The sequence below is a fragment of the Phalangium opilio genome, unplaced genomic scaffold (genome assembly GCF_054372755.1).
Source record: "Phalangium opilio isolate 3A_F unplaced genomic scaffold, DU_Popi_V2 ptg000024l_1, whole genome shotgun sequence".
Lineage (NCBI taxonomy): Eukaryota > Metazoa > Arthropoda > Arachnida > Opiliones > Phalangiidae > Phalangium > Phalangium opilio.
The window spans coordinates 2013247-2031126 of NW_028324155.1; the positions used below are offsets into that span (position 1 = coordinate 2013247).

General features: G+C 36.5%; 1 protein-coding gene across 5 annotated transcripts in view; it reads right to left on the reverse strand.

The window, feature by feature from the left end:
* Positions 1–17880, reverse strand: part of LOC149692094 (thrombospondin type-1 domain-containing protein 4-like) — a 93579-nt gene that overhangs the window by 54762 nt on the left and 20937 nt on the right. The window lies entirely within an intron of this gene.

The window sequence follows — 17880 nt, forward strand, 5'->3', positions numbered from 1 at the left end:
AAGAACGATCCAGTTGCTCAAAAGAAGCGCTCGCTCAGTGCCTTCTTTTCTTTCATTTCAGAAGCTCCTAATCTAAAGTCTTAAGACTTTAATTGGTTATATTAACCAGTACCAATTCAGGTTTTTGGGAGTATACAGTACTTTGTTGTACAAACGTCTAAACTGCTTTTATTACATCATAGACACAAGGCGTTCGAGAAGGAGGTTAAGAGAGAGGTTTAAGGATGAGAGGAGGGTAAGGATGTGGCAGTCTGCATGCATGGGACTGATTCGAAACTTTACAGTCGAGTGCTCCCAGAGCGTGCGAGCAGAAATCCCGAAAACGAAAATGTCTCTTTCCGGATCTCAGCACCCCGTTCTTCCCACGAAAAAGATTGTCGCGAGCTTTCCCTCCGAGCACAGATGCCAGAAAGATTCCCCGACCCCTCGTACACGCGAGGATGGTGGTGCTGGTGATGGTGGTACTCTTTCTCATTCTCCACAGTCTGCAATCGCGTTTGTGCGTGACATAATTCACATTGCCAAGGAGACGACATCGAAACCTTCTTTCCTTCAACTCCTAAAACCTTTTCCACCCCTTCTCTGGTATAAATCTCGAAACCCGAACGAAAGAGAGACAATTAGGGTTAACGGCGGGGAACTAGGATGCCGGGGTTGAAAGGTGACTTAGGAAAACCATCCTTTATCCTTCGGTTCCATTGCTTTCATTTCTAGCAACTAATGATATAGACTTTCATCTTTGATACATCTTATCCTATTCTTTTACCATTGCTGGCTGCTCATGTCCCTCGGGGTGGAGAAATTCCACAGTTTTCCCCCCGTTTGGACCAAGTGTGGGGAGTGTACTGGTTGAGGATAGAAAGTCCGTACTCATCCGCGCCGGCAAACGGGTCCCGGGGAAAATAAACGGGGTAAAGAGTTGGAGGGACGGATTAGCAATTTACCACGCCAAGAATAAACAATCCTAATGCATTATCTAAAAGAAAGGAACGAGCTAGGAGAGATATACTAGAGATATTTACCCATCCTTCCACTTTGCCCCTTTCAACCCATTCTTTCTCTTCGTCTTACCACGGACCCTCTATATAAAAGTGACTAGACTCAACACCAAGGCTTAGATGAAAGCAACTAAGCTTCCAATCCTCTACATAAAATGCTGGCGCTAAGCCTTGGCTTTCAAATCGCGAGTTGAAAATTAGTTTTTCCTCTTGTCCTATATTAAGTGCTAAGCTCCTTGGATCTATTCTCATCGGGACGCGGACGTATTAGAGAGTATGTGCGTTTAAAGTTAGCTTCTCAGGGAAGATAAAAACACTTGGACTATTTGACTCACGTTTAAAGCATTCAACGAAAGCGTCAGAAAATAAAATACTAAACTTCAGAGTTTCCGTATATTCCCAAGAGATAAAAAAGATTTGATATAAACTTGAAATATGAATGATATTTCTTCTAGAATAGGAAAAGGGCTATATATCCACTGAAGCCTTTTTCTGGGTTTGTTTTTATATTTCGCACGTAAGTTTCTTACAGTTTAAATAAATCAAGACCCGTTATTTTTACGACCGTTAGAGTATTGAAATTTGGAGTCCCTAAATATTAAAAAAATAAAAAAGCAAAAAAAAATAACAAGTTACAGAATCAAAGAAAAAAATTGCCCGCTTTAAGGAATTAATTTTTTGGGGGTCCCAAGGCGTTTGCAAACTTTAAAGAAATCAAGAGCCCAATTTTCGTGCTTATACTTTAAAGACTAGAGTGGGGAAAGAAAGGGGAGGGGTAGAAAACTTCCCTTTTAAAGTTTAAAATATTCATAAAGTCAAAAGACAAATTGCACCTTATTTGCCTTATTCCATCTCTGCTCCTGAGCCTCCTGTACTAGTAAAAAATAAAATAAAAATCACGTATTTCCCAGGGAAATTTTTAAGGCCCCCAACTTCTTCATACTTTGCATAAACCTATAAAAATGGCTCAACTCTAGAAAACTATTCAATTTGAAGGAGGAAGACTTTTTCATATGCATATATATATAAAAAACCCTCGGGTCAGAGTTCCAATTTTACTCTGATTCTCCGAAGGATCTAGAAAATGTATGGTCCCTTGCAGAATGCGTGCACCGCCGCTTCTTTCTAGTTCTCTCCCAAAAAAATTTCTACTTTAAATGAAATTCTTTTCGTTTGATGATGCAAAAAAAAAAAGGCACAAGGGAGATTTACGCGTAGGAGCATCCCATTGAATCCCAAAAAACCGAAAATGCATATACGTTTACGATGGGAAGTCTATTCGAATAAACAGAGCTTTTTGGATGCCAAACTCGATAGCTAATGGAGATAAGGGCATCAGGCACCTGCAGAATTGAGCGCGAAAAAAAAGCACCTTGTTTACTTAAAGGTGAAGTATAACAATCTACATAAAAAGTGCATGGTTTTGTGATGTTCATTTTCAAAACTTGAAGGAACTTTGGCCGTTATACAAATTTAAACTAATTTCGAAAATCAAAAGGATTATCATATTTGAACGTTTTAACGATTAAGTAACCGTTTACTAGTCCTTGAAAGCAGCCAAGGCACTCGAGTTGGAACTCCTGATTTCCCAATGACTAAAACTCCCAATAGACTGACTGCGCGGTGGAAAAAAAGCCAAGTCATGAAGAATCGATTTTAACGTTGCCAAGTCAATAAAAGGCCGTTTGAGTGAAAGAAGTGGCTTCCGTCTCAAATAGGCCCCATCGAGACATTCACCCTCCGATGCATTAAGTGGATACTTTTGGCATAAACAATTAAGCCTGGGAATGGATCGAGTAAAGTGCGCCAAGCAACTGTGTTTGTGTCAGAGAGAGAGAGAGAGAGCTTAAAAACCCAAGGGTGAAAGAAAATGATACGGTTTCTTTTCTTTTTAAAGTGAGGCCAAAGAACTTAAGGAAATTTTCCTTTCTTTTTAAGCATATATTTATATATTATTACTTAACAGCTCGACTTGGAAGCATTTACAGGATTCAAATTAGGCACAGGCAATTGAGAATTAAAAAGAAACATTTGAATCTGGTGAGAGAGGCCATGCATATTTTATGCTTCTTGGGTCTTACTATTGAAGGAGTAAAACTCAAAAGGCTCGAAACCCATACTGTTTACTATGTCCTGTTATTCATAACATGAAGATTTCTAAATTATTCAGAACTACATAGCGTAAACATCATGATAGATTTCCTTTATCAATTTAAAGAAGTTGAACATTAATGCAATATTGAAAATCATGTTAAGATGGTTTTCTGACCCTGACACCTTGCAGGTCAAACAGCAATAGCTTTAGTGTGTCATCTCATCTCTAAACTAGAGGTATACGTTTGAAGAGAATTTCACGTACGAAATCATTTATAGCTACAATACATTTAGAGATTTTACTCGTGTTATCCTGAGTTAATTTAATTGAAACCGCAGACTACAGAGTTCAAAGAGCATAAACTAAAACAAGACATTAAAGAGCATACGAAAATAAATTAACGAAGGTAGGTTCACAATTCAATGAGCAAAATAAAGTCCTGCCAGGGCTGCAATCCTTAAGGTTAAATATACTCAAGAACTCCGCATAAAAAATTTCTAATCGGCTTAGTAAACAACAACCAACCAGAACAAAGAACTTCCAGGGGAGGGAGGGGCAAATCCAATATAAAGAACCAGACCTATAATTCCTAGGAAACTGGAATCCTTTCAACAGAATGTAATCCCTAATTAAAACAATGATAAATCAATAGAATAATATTTCAGGGTTCTATAACCAACCACAACAACTGCTGGATTCCCGACTTAAAAGTCAACAAAATAATCATAAGACAACCAGTTTTCTTTTTTACAGTTTTAACTGGTTGTTGTAAGGTTTCCCTTGTATCTGAAACAGCAATGTATACACCCCAGAAAAGACTCCGAATTCAAGACTATTCAATTATTTGAAATGTGACAGTTGAATTAAATCCGAAATTCTCTTTGAAGTTAAATTTAAAAGTTAAAGTTAAAGCTTGGCCCTTTTACCTGCCTAATAATCGATGGAATTATTAATTTCTCCAAATAATTTAGAGACATGCAAAGATCTGTGTAAATTTCACGGATTAGAAATTAATGTAAATGCATATAAGATTGAAACGGCATTAAACTATTATAATATAACATTAATTAAAAAACAATCTATCATTATTATTTTAATTACGACAAATCCTTTAGTCCCTCATGAATTAATTAAAAATATTAGCTTAAAACTACTGGGGATCAATTATGCAACTTCTCTAATTGGATCAAAGTGAATTAGAATTCAAAACATATTCATTTTTATGCTCTGTTGAATCTAAAGTCATAGTAGAAAGCTGGGAATAAAATAATTCTAAAGTTTGATTAATTAACAGTCAATTATGAAAGAAGAATTCATTAAATTTTTTCTCTCAGAGAAATATATATCTACAATCATGGTAACACCGTTTATCTTTAATCTATAAAGATGGTGAGAACCGCGAACACAAAATCTGTAAAGATATCCGAGCGAGATATTTATCTTTTTCTTTGTGAGAGATAAAACGAAAAGCGTTCTGGGAGGATAAAGACATATTAAAAACCTCTAGACAATTATCCACTCCTCCTCCTCTTCCAACGACGATGATAATCGCTCAAGATTCTAGAGCGAGCTACTACTTCTATCAAGGGAACGATATTAGAAGAATCGAGCAAGGATAACGAGCAGAGACATTTAATACAGAAAAAAGCGTACACCCGGAACCATTAAAAACGCATTAAGGTCCGTAAAAAAGCTAACATTAATTGGATACGTTTTTACTCTTCTTAAAGTCCACTCCATACATTCGAATTAAAAAATTTATACTCTAGAAAAAAAATTGCTCTTTTCGTTCTCACTAGCTCTCCGGAAATTAGAAGACGCTGTGTGTGTATTTCATATACGTGACGTAACAACCAATCAACAAATACGCGGTGAAAGTGGTTTGCGCCCGTAAAAGGTTAATTAAAATTACACCCACTCAAGCCTTTTAACCCATTAATTGTCACTCCGCGAATTTGGTTTCGAAAAAGTTCAGCGGAGAAAGCCGACAGTGAGAGAAAAAAATTCTTGACTGATGGAGAATTTCTGCTAAGTTTCAGGATCGAGAAGAAAGGCTCTTTTTCTTCGATCCGCGCGAGACATAAGAGGCTTTTAGATAATGAGATAATAAGTATTTCACATTCAAGCAGCAGAAGCTTTGAACGGAAAGCGAAAAAGAAAAAAATTCCATGGCGTTAAATTTGACGCAAAAAGCCCTCATTATGAACGAGAATTATTTTTCCTTTTTTTAACTTTGTTTCTTTCTTTCTTTCTCTTAAGTAGCTTGAAATTCCGGCGTTAATAAGATTCCACGGGACGTTTTTAAGCTTCAATTCCGAACAAACTAACTCAGAAATCCCCTTTCCCCTTTAGATACCTTTTCCCCGCTGAGCTTTGAAGCTTCACTCGTCAGCTCTTTTAATTTGAAAATTCCAATTTTTCTAGATTTAAAGGTAAAAGCTGAGAGAAGTCTTAGTTCACCAGAGATTAAGCCTAATTTCCCCTCATTATACAGTAAAAAGAAAAGCGCATAACTGTACGTAACTTTATAAATAATTAAAATGTTTTGAATTTGGATTGGAATCAGTCGAATTAAACCCCTTACCCCTGTAGATACGTTTTCCCCGCTGAGCTTTGAAGCTTCACTCGTCAGCTCTTCTAATTTAAAATTATAATTTTTAAAGTTTTTAAGGTAAAAACCGAGAGAAATCATAAATCACTTGGGATTAAACATAATTCCCCCTCATTTTACAATAAAAATAATATCAAATAACTATACATAATTTTATAAATAATTAAAATATTTTGAAATGAAATTGGAATTATTCTTCCCAAATTCGAATTAATTAAACCCCTTACCTGCGTTACATTTCTATTAACTATAACTAAACTTCACTACGATTAAAATGGACACGCACTGAATAGAACGGATGCTACGTTTAAACTAATACATAATTCATGAAAAAGAACTAGTAATATTTTTCTTTTAAGTACATACATAAAAAGTCTATAGGTCTTATGTCTCACACGATTGAACACTAATTAAAAAGCATCGTCCAGATTTAGTTTTAAGTTAAGACTAGTAGAAAAAAAAAGAAATTGCAATCTCGTTCGTTGATAAAGAGGGGGGGTATGATGAGAATGTATAGTGAAGAAGAAGAAGAAGAAAAAAAAATGTAATAAGGGCGTAGGAAAGAAATGTAAAACAGGCTCGTATAAGTACCGCTGCAGAGATTATTTGAAGGCCATATTATTAAATACCAAAACGTGACTTTTAGAGAGAGACCAGAGAAAGATTTTTTTATTTTTTCATTCTGGAATTCAACCTTAAGAAAAAAAACTGATGCCCGGTGTAAATGCAAAAGAAGAAAAAATAACTTTTTTGCGCCTTCTGCTCTTCGGCTATATTTCCGTTTCTCACCATAAATTGAATTCACTGCCACCGCGCTATAACGTGATATAAGAAAAGCGTAATTTTTAATTTGGGAAAATAAATATTTTTTTTATTTTTTTTTCACTCGTTTTTCAAGCGAAAAAAGCCGAAAAATTCGCGAAAAACGATGAGATTTCGAGTGGAAAATGGCACGAAACGTTTCACGGAGAATTACAGCGTGAAGAGAGAGATAGAGAGAAAACTTGATACACGCTTATAGTCTATCTTTCTCCGCGTTCTAGAGAAGCAAGCGGGTATACGAGCAATCTCCGCAAAGTTATATATCCATTCTTACGCAATATCCTATTCTCGTCCGTCTATCAAACAAAACTTCAGGAATAACTTTGAGAAAATGAGATTCTAAAGGTCAAATGTTGGGAAACGAAACGCTTTGTATGGGACTGAACACGTGTTAACAGAAGAAAGAGAATTATACAAACAGATTTCAAAACTATTGCAAATATTACACAAGCTCTTTTTGAGGAATATTCTGAACATGTCTAATATTAAACGGGGTGAACTCGAAAACAGTGGCCCAGACGACAAAATGGAGATAGAAATTACATTTTCGACTCAAAATCGTGCACCCAAAAAACATCCCCCTTATTTATGCCAGACTTATCAGAAAAACACGCGTATATTACCCATCTCTAATTATCTCAAAGACTAATTTCATCCCTATAATTTGTTAATTCCATAGTCCCATCCTTTAATTATAAATGGGCATTAATTAAACCATATTTATTTTTGTTTCTTTTGAAAGCCATCTCTAAACGCGCATTAGCTTTAATTAGATACTAAGTACATAGAGTTAGACGGGGGCTAAAATGATTAGCGTTTAAATGATTAAACTATTCCTTGTTTGCTTATATAAACGCGAGGAAATTGGTTAAAAAGGAAAATGGATAAAAAGAGGCGGAAAATAAGCGTTTTGTCTCTGGGAGAATGAAATGAACGAAGAGAACCACGCCTGGGGTTTATTACACGCCACGTTTATTTTACTAACAGCGAAAGAAAAAAAAATATCCCCAAAACCAACGCCAAAACATTTACTACCGCAATCATTCGAGCTCAAATAAAAGCATTTACGTACGCCGCTGAGATTTTGGGGTCTATTCCGAAAATGCTCGTTGGATTACAGGATATTTTTGGGGCCGAATCCCGTTACCGAAAAAGCGTGTCATCTTACGGCTTTCGGACGGGATTCTATTCAAATTTTGCTAAAACTAACAGCCAACGAGGCGTAAAAACGATTTGGGCAGAAAAATTGAAAAAAAAAAATGAAAAATCCATCTTTTTCTCTGTAAGCTTTTCAGCTAGGCTAGTCAATGTTGAGTGTTCTTTACCAGTCAGGTCCTCGCCCGTTAACCAAAAGGTAGTAAAGAAAAAACGAGTGAATTTTCCAAGCCTGGCGAATCGACCTTTTCTAGACGAAAAAGTCTGAAGAGGGATAAAAGAAATTCAACTCAACTAACTATCGAAGTGGGATAATCCCGCCGTTAAGTTAAGAAGTGAAAGAATCGAACATTCTCTTCGCTGCAAAGTTAAACTGGAAAATAGTGATCCACCCTCTACTCAGGGTCTCCTCCGACCTCGTACCAAACGCGGATGCGATGTACTACAAGAAAAGAGATCGCGTGTCGTTTCAGAGAGGTTATTTCTTTCTGTCTCTCTCTCTCTTTCTCTTCAAAGTTAAAGAAAGAAATGAAGAAGAAAAAAAAATGTTAAAGAATTGATGGGGTAGGCGCCAAAGGCGAAGAAATCGGAGAAATGAGTCTCGCCGCTCGCGACTATGGATGGAGTAATATAGCGTCCAGTTAGACTTTGCAACGAAAGGAAAGGTATATAACAAATATTTGATTAGCGTTACTAATCCCGAATTCTCTAGAATAGTTACTTTTCACTGATGGTGCACCTATCGAGAAGAGTTCAAACATCAAAGTGAATTTCGTGCCTTGCTCTGGTTTATTTTTATACTCTTTGAGAGGCTTGATATACATATTGATAAGTCAGTTTTGTTCCAATAGTTCCCAACATACTCAAATAATACGAAGTAAAGGAATTTTAACAGCGGCTTTCGAATTCTGGAGCATCTCAAGAAATATGCCCCATCCCATTTGGTATATTACTACCGAGTTTTGAAAATAGCAAATGCATCCGCATCCTTTGATTTATTTCGCGTACACGTACACACAGTTTAAGGACTTTAGGCTGTCTGTAAAGTGCTAGGACTTGTCCGAAGTTAAGTTTCAAACTTTAAGGCTTTGATGTTAAGGTGGGAATTGACGTTCAAAAATTTAGCTCCCTTCAAACGTCTCTCGCGATGCGTCGGTGAAAGACATACCACCAAGCACCAGCTGCAATTCATCCTACACGTAGCAAACACTGTATGGAGAATCAACTATACATTCTGGCAGCGCGGCACGGCACGGCACGAGTTAGGCCTAGCTATATAACCAACCACCCAAATGCCGTCCATCGCGTTTTATGCCCAAGCTGGCTCCACGATGGCACATTAGCGGAAAAATGGCTCCAAGGGCATCTTTTTGAAACCGAACGACTAATTACGGCTGACTGAGCGCTTTCTCTTTTCTCTCTCTCTCTCACTCTCTCCTTTCTCCTCCCATACATCCAACCTCTATCATTCCTCTCCCCTCTCTCTAGTCAGTTCTCTTTCTCGACCCCTTCGAATATAATTTCCTTCAGATAATAACTCTATTAAAAATGGGACTGACCGAGATAAAGAAGAAAACTCCCATTTAGCGCGCTTGAAATGTAATGAGAAAAAGGTCGGCCGTACAGGCTTGCGCGGAGATAGATGGGTTATGGTGTCCCCTATCGTGGCCCGCGCAGTCTGGACCCGGAAAGAGTTAAAATAGAATGTGAACCAAAAAAAAAAGGTAATTGTCTCATTTCTGGGGGAGGGTACTATATTACTTCGTAGCGCTGGGGAAAAATAATCGAAACCAATTTTTATTACTAACACTGCACAGAACCCTAGTGCCTGGTTATGCCAGCATAGCACCAATTTAGAAAATTGTGCGTTATGAGAATGGGGCGCGCGCGCACAACAATTTGCCCGGGTTAACGATTATGTTCGTCCTGATCCAAAGCTTGGAAACAAAATAGACATTTCGGTTAGTTGCGCAGAACGAACCAGCCGCACACTAAAACTTATTATTACCACGATACAGGCTTTGTTAGGGTCTACCTAGATAACCTATAAATCCAACCCCACAAAGCTACAATGCTTAATTTGATGACTCTTCTAAATCATTCTGGCGACGTTCACCGAGAGTAAACCTCAATTAAATTTATATAATGGCTGTAAATATTGCTTGGTAAAAATATTTATATTTTAACTAAGGCTTTAGATAGACGCATCAAACTGAACTCAATTATGCCATGAATTGTAATAAAGTTGTTCAGTAATGACGTTGAACCTTCTTAAACGTGTTTCAATTTTCTTAATTGTAACAGAGTTTAAAGGGTTTCGAAGTCTCTTGATGGTGGTGAAGCTAACGCAATGGGGATTTTTCTATAGAACTGAAGGACATACTGGATGCGAACGACTATAATGAACCACTTCAAATGATAGGTAAGATAAAGATCCCAACCAGAGAACTACGTTGTTTGTCCGGCCTTGGGCAAAAACAAAAGCAATGAAAGGTCAAGATTAAATATAAGCAGGCTCTAGTTGTTTACCTTAGTCATATAATACACTACTCATCAAGGTGCATGCTCCTTAAGCCGATAGTTCCCTTAACAAACTATCAATAAACAAAAGTAGACTATTCTAGTGAGTTTGGAATAAATTCATTCATGTACAACACCAAGCACCGTGCGACTGATAATTGTTTTAATACATACATCTTAACGCCAAGAAGGGGACAGAGCGATCTCTAGCTTAGCGGGCGGTACGAATTTTACCCGATTAATGTCATAAGACGTAGAGAGGGGGGACATGGAGGGTTACATCTTTGTAGCTCTAGCTCCACTCTCGTGCATGGTAACTTTCTCGAGAGAGTACGTACAACCACGAGAAAAGGGTATAACGCGGGAACGTCGTCTTGAATTCTTAATTAGGCCTCGGAGCTTGGCGTAACAGGCCAAGTAAGACGGCGAAGGGGAACGATTAAAGAGGAATGGCAATCGCAGGGGTGGAATATCAACGCATAGAATATAACCATCTAATGGCAACCACCTTCTTTTAACAGCCTTATTTCCTAAGCAATTAATGCACGGATTGCCATGACGATCCTCTAACTGACTGACGATGGGCCCGAAAATTTATTCGTCAAAAAGCGTCGTCGCGAGCTAGGGGATGCATTATAAAAGAAGTAAAATTAAAATTAAATATAATATAATATAAAAAAATGATGGGTATATAATTACCCGTTATTTTCGATAAATATTCTAGGGCCAAATTATGATAATGACTCTTCAAGTAAACCCGTGTCCTCTAACGCCGACAACTTATAATCGGGGCCTCGTTAATAAAATATACGTACACCAAACAATTTAGCTTCGGAGCAAAATCACGATACAAGTTTTTTTAAAGTGCTCCGGCTTCTTCAAAGAAGTCGTCGTGTTATGTGACACGAGGGTAGGGGAGGGGAACGGTGTTATTATTATTTAACTTGTCTGGATGGATGCACTAAAAATGTTGGGCTTCGGTAATAACAGACTGAAGACGGATGATCGAAGTGTTTTGTTAAAATTACTTGGAAATAAAGAAGGACAGGTCTTATTGAAAACATTTTTAAAGTCATAACTGTTCATACTTTCTCAGTTCTTATATGGGTTCTTGCGAATTTAGAGTGTATAGTATAATGCAGTCTTGGAAGGCTTAATTTTTAAAAACTGGTTTTCAACATGGAACTTGACCCCTTCTAAGAATGGACTCAACGCCTTGAAATTGAAAACTTTTGTTAATATTTCACCTATGAATTAAGAGTTTTAAATCATTTAATTTTATTTCTACAAAAAATTTCATGAACCATTGGACAATTGTAGCAACTTCGACTTCAGGCACTTCAAAAACGATCAATTAACTATATGTTAATCCAATTGTTTTAACGAAAAATTCTCTAGATTAATTTAAATATAACAGAGAGAACAGGTTGAAAATTTAAAGAGTTTCGAAACCGTGAAAGTGAAACTTCCACATCCTTTAATTAGACGAGCGTAAAAAAATAAAACAAACAGTTAACAGAAAATTCTAACTCAATTGTTAACGATTTCCTCAATTTAAAACTTTAATTTGTTAAAATATCCAAGTAATTTGAAAAGCGACTTAATTTACTTAACCCTACGTATAGACGTTTATATACTTTGGCTAATTTTAAATGGAATCATTTGAGTTCACGATTTTATTTTTAGACAAAAGGGGACTTTAGTTTAAATGCGATTAAAGTTATTCCCTAAGCCAAAGAAGAATAAACACGTACGTGCGTGCGTTCACCCAATTTTGGAATTCCGACAACAATTGGGATAGCGTAAGCTTTTACGAGTCTTAACCAAGGGTTAACTTTCTTTCCGATTTTATTTAAGAGAAAGAAAAACTTAACGTGGGCGCTTAAATTTCCATTAAGAGAATTTTCAAGTTCCTTATTCTCAGTAGAGATACCAAAAAGTACTGGAAGCGAAGGGGGAAAACTTATATACATGAATAAACTATTTCAATGAATATTGCCATTAATCATAAGCCGCTTATTCTCCATGGAAACTAAGATAATAGTATACCATCTTAATCTCAAAATGGTCGCCAATTGAGAAATTTCGAAGGCGGGAGGAATAAAATAGATTCTCGTGTATACCCACCTTGTTTTGTTAATTCAGAACATCCGTATGTGAATCCAAAGACGCTAGATATAGCTTCAAACAATACGGACTAAATTTGGTGGACAGGTAACCTTAAAGCCCACATACCTATTAAGTTTCCATCTTAACACCCCTTGAATAGATTTTATGGGCTCTTGGGGTAAATATTTTGCTCATACTAGTTGGCCATTGCCGTTTTATTCTATCAGAGAGCTCCCGAGTCTTAATATACCACGGTTGTGGCAGCCATATTGGTGGTGTCACTTATGCCTCTGCGCATTCATTCAACAAACCAGTATGGGCGTGTATCACCCTAACCTTAGCTCCACCTCCAAAACAAACCTATCCGTCATTTCATTTAATACTCGTGTGATAATTATGAAACTTCACTATGATACTAGTTAGTATTTAAACGACGTAGAAGTATAATATACAAGGGCTATAAGGAAGAACCTTCGAGGGAGATATTAAACCAAATTCTAATGGTTTCTCGTAATTTTTTAAAATAAGGATTCCCGGTTATTTAATGAGTCGACATTAATTAACTTAAGAATTATGTTTTGTACTAAAAAAAAAAGAAAGAAGAGGGAAATCATTCGGGCCCACCGCGTTTGCTAAAATTAAACTTCCAATTTTCTTTTGGGACTAATAGTGTGGGCTCTTTTTTTCTTCAAATTTCTCTAGAGCTTCATTAATCGTTTTAAGAGTATGTCGATTAAAAATTACGTGACGTCACATTAACCTCAAACACGACCTCGAGAAATCGAAAGAAAAAAAAAACGAAATTATGTTTTAGATTTTAAATCCAGTTAACGCCGGGATGAGCAAGGAGACCACACAGGCAACTAAACTTAAGTTTAAACTTCGCTTCTTCCTATAAAGATGAGTTTAAAATGATAATTTCATATTTTTTTATATATATAAATATATATCAAACCACTTTTAATGGTTGAAAAACCAATTTTTTACACGTAAAAAAACTTTTCAGTACCCTATCTTGATTTTTTAAAAATGATGTCAAGCGAAGTATAAGACCTTTAGGCCTTTGAACAAACTGAAGAAGTTCTTACATTTAAACTAAAGTTGAAGAAGAGACTGGTTTGTTTGGTCCCATATGTTCATCTACATCTTGATGTTGTGGCGACTAATTTTAGCAATTGCTTCGTACGTAACTCGCAGCAATTTCTTGGCAATTTATAAATATAGTTAAAGGCACTACTACCCCCGTAAAATATCTTTCCAAGGAAAAGAATGAAAATGCCTTAACCTCCTTTGCTTCGAGCCCAATCATTATTAGTCGCTCCCTGCAAAGTAACGCAACTTTTTAATACGACCGTAATAAAATAGAAACCTGTCAATAAATGAAGAGGGAAGAGATTTTTAGCGAAAACAAGAAATCGCGTTCGTATATCCACTATCTTCCCACGCATCGAATCCGGGAGTTGCAACTATGTCTCAAGAAATGAAACAAACTGAGGGAATTCCTTGGCTCCCTCACCTGCTGAGTGCTCTTTTAGTTTTACCTATCACAATCCTCATTGGTCTTCCACTTTGGACCGTTACATCATGTAAGAAATCATCTAAGAAATCTTTATCGATTACTTGATAATTCAACTCTTTCCACTCTCCAGATCGAGATACCGAATATTTGGGGTTAAAAGCAATCAGGGTTCGAGTAATTAAAGAAACTTGATAACTATCTTCATCAAATTGCTTATTTCACGTACACTGTAACTTAAGACATTCAAGAAGCTTCTTTTAGTATGTGCAGTGATAGCTCCACTTTTGACCTTTTCCAACAAGGATGTCAAATAACAAAGGGGGGTTAAACAATCAGAACTCTAATAATTAAGCAAAACAGTAAGATGTCGTCAAAAAACTCCTTGAACAGCAGACCAACAGTACCTATAGAGAAGTGAATCACTAATGGCATGATCCATGGCTCCACGCGTTGCTAAGTGAGGTCACGAAATCTTTTAACTCCTCCGATTAGGAAAAAAGAAGTAAGACTGACATAATCTACATTTTCGTAAGACCCTCGATTTAACCCCTTAAACTTACGCAACTGACAAAAAGCCATCGATAAAAACAGACGTAAAAGATATATATATATATTTTGGCCGCTCGGGGCCGCGACTAGAAACTCATCCCCCCCCCAGTTGCCTCACTTTCATCCTAGTCTTCTCTTCAGTCTCAATGCGTTTTTGGGGTAACACCACGTGCCTATATTGGGAACCACCGAACAAGTTATTGGCAACCATATATTTGGGAGAGTACAGAAAGAGTCAGGCAGAGCCAGTGTGCTGAGGAGGAGGAGGAAGAGAAGAGAGATTCTGGAAGAGGTCGGTCGGTTCGGAGAAGCTCTTTCTGGATATTTCGGAGCGATACTTTTCCGACAAGGTTAAGCAGCGTTTTAGAGCCCACACATATCGCGCTGCTGAGTTATAAAACTTCGCCTTTTTTCCTGACTGAGAAATATTGAAAAGGAATAAGAAAAAAATAAAAAATAAATATCCAAAAATATTTTGGCAGTTTTTTGGGTGGATAGATTTTTAACACCCGGAATATAATATTGTGACATTTTGACAAAACGTTATGTTTATAGGGGTGGGATGTCAGTTTTCTAAAATGTTATTAAATTTTTCTTCTTTTCCAAATTGAATGTTTTCCTTTTCGTATTTATGAAAAAATATATGGAGTCTGTAGAGATGAAAGGCGTTAAAGGGACTGTAAAGTCAGCATCGACGGGTGAGTAAAAATATTTGAAATACGTCACAGGCACCACGTGACACCAAGATCCAAAGACTCCACATGGAGTGGGATTGGACACCTATAGTCCATGCTGTTATTCGCGAGACTGCTGCGCAAAGCTCTATAGACCATTTCGATCGATGTAACTGAGAGGGAAGACATGGGGGTAAGAACTCTGCCTTCCATGTCACTTTTTGGCACATGCGCTGTAGTCTCTTTATATCATGAGAATGCGCAGGGCCGTATGGAAATGTATCAACCCCCTTGTATGCCCCGTTATTGAGGGTTGCCTACCACCTTTTTTGCGTCGAAAAGGTCTTAATAATTTCTTTGAATAACGCCTCTCCTTGGTTGGTCACGTGCCTCTGACGTATTTCAAATCATTTAACCCCATCGCCGATGCCCTCCTTCTTTATACTCCCTTTAATAAATGAATTTTTCTGAAGCTATTATCATTTGGAGGAATGGCTCGCGCGAGTTGGCTTGAAGCTAGAAAAAATATAAATATAATTTAGTTTTGAGTTTCTTCTCTCTCAAAGTTATTTCCCCCTTGAATTGCGGCTTCCAACATTTTAGGTCATTTTCCAAATTTAAAGGAAACACTCAAAATTGCTATAAATTCCCATGAGAAGATACTAGAGAATTTCCATTTTGAAAGTGTATTTAGAAACATTAAATAGTAAATGCGTTAACTGCATAGTGGAATTACTATGTAGGCTTTTAGAACAAATAGAGCGAAGCATGTTGTTATTGTTGATGTTGTTATAAAATTAATGATAAACAAACTAAAAGCAAGGACGGGGGGGGGGGCTTGAATTTTCAACGCTTTAATAGCTAATTTTACAAGGAAAGTTGGTGTTTAGGGAGAACCTTGCTTATATAATAATAATGATAATAAGTATACTCGGTATAAACATAAACTTACAAGTATACTTAATGCCTTTAGAGTTTAGACTATATAAATGTACGTACATATCACTGATTCAAAGCATTAATTTTATCTGAAACAGTCCTTAATTTTAATTACTGAATTAATTACATTAATGCATTAATTTCAGAAGATAAGAAAACATCACAGGGTCAGGGAGGTCACCATATTAGGTTATTTCCATGGTGCCAAGAAACACCGCTAGAGGCATAGCGAGACGGCTAGTCTCTAGACTCCCGCCTGTGTGTTGGTTTCTCCGCAAGGATTTTAAGAGTTAATGGTCCATAGAATACACTAAGAAGGAGAGAACTGAACTGAACTGGAAATACATATTGGAAAGACTCCTACTTTTCAATATTCCGAAAAAGAATCGCCTATTCTATATACCGAAAAAATTCAATTTATACAAAAAAACCTCTATTCAATTTAAGATCGTCACGCATATGACACCTGTAAGTTAGGCGCCAAAAAATCAACGAACATAACCAGAAGGGAAAAAACATCAAAATTTTTGGTATTTTTCTCTTTATAATGAAAAAAAAATACGAAAGCCTTCTCGTGTACGTTTTTCAACTTTGACCCGTTACATGACAAAAGGTAATCATTAGAGCCTCTTTACACGGAATTATTACACTCTCCCGCCAAAATAACACGCACAAAATAACTGCGCGCGGACTCTTTTTCTTGATTCTTCAACATAGTGGAAATTTCAACCAACCGATTCTAAATAGTAATATCCCTTCCTAAAAAAATTGCTTAAAAAAATAATTCGGCTATCCGTTCGGCTTCAATAAGCTCGAACGATGTTTGAACATTTATTTTTTTTTTCTTACCATAAAAAAAATATCATACCTAAACTCGTTCTTCGATTAAATCTAAGCTTAAAAAGGCGAGGAGTAATAATAAGATAGTATCTACAGATAAAAAACCTTCTCGACCCTCTTCCCGAATGTCCTTTTGCAACGCGGCGAGTGTCAAGTTTGAAAATTTATTGACTTCGAAGAAATTATTTTTTTTTTCTTTCTAATATGTTCAGAATAGGTATGTATCGCGCCATGATCTGCCTGATTGACTTTACCTTAATTATCAATTCTTTTTTTTTATTTGTTCATCCGTTAATATTACACCTGTATATAATTAATGATGTGTGAAAAATTATTGCCCGATCTTGCGTATTATTAGTCTGTCATGATCGGTTAAACTCCATGAAAGTTGACCTTAAAAATTTGCATAATTCTGGGTTAAGATGACAAAGTGTTTTATGAGAAAAATCCTCCCTGATTCAGTGTGAATTATTCTTCTTCAAGGGATGGTGAAATAGTGTACACGTTAACCCTAAAATTTTACGGTGTTTTGATTGGATAAACTAGAGAAATTTTTCTAAAAAGTTAGGTGACCTTTCTGGGTAAAGATATAAATTTATAAGCCTTGGTCATTTCTGTGCAAACGTTTGAAGTTTTAAGCTACTAAGCCTAATTTCTGCAATAGTGTAAGTTAACCCTAAAATAATGAAGTTATTTTTGCGCACTCTCATTGGGTAAAACTATAGAAATCTTTCTAACAAATCAGGTGACCTTTCTGGGTAGGGATATAAATGTTTTAATTCTTTATGCCTTGGTCATTTCTAACAGCACTTTAAATGCTTTAATTAAAAACAAATATAAAAGTTACTAAGCCGAATTTCTTCATCTATCCTTCCACTCTCCCTTTCAAATTGAAACTTTCCAGTTCCCCATGCAGTTCAGGTAAACGGTCAATTTTAAAATATGCAGATGAACCGCAGCTCACAAAGTATACAGACCGATTTAAAGAGTGTTAATAATGAGTTTGGCTAGCAGACGGCGCGTAACCAATCTCGATTATAAATTTTAAA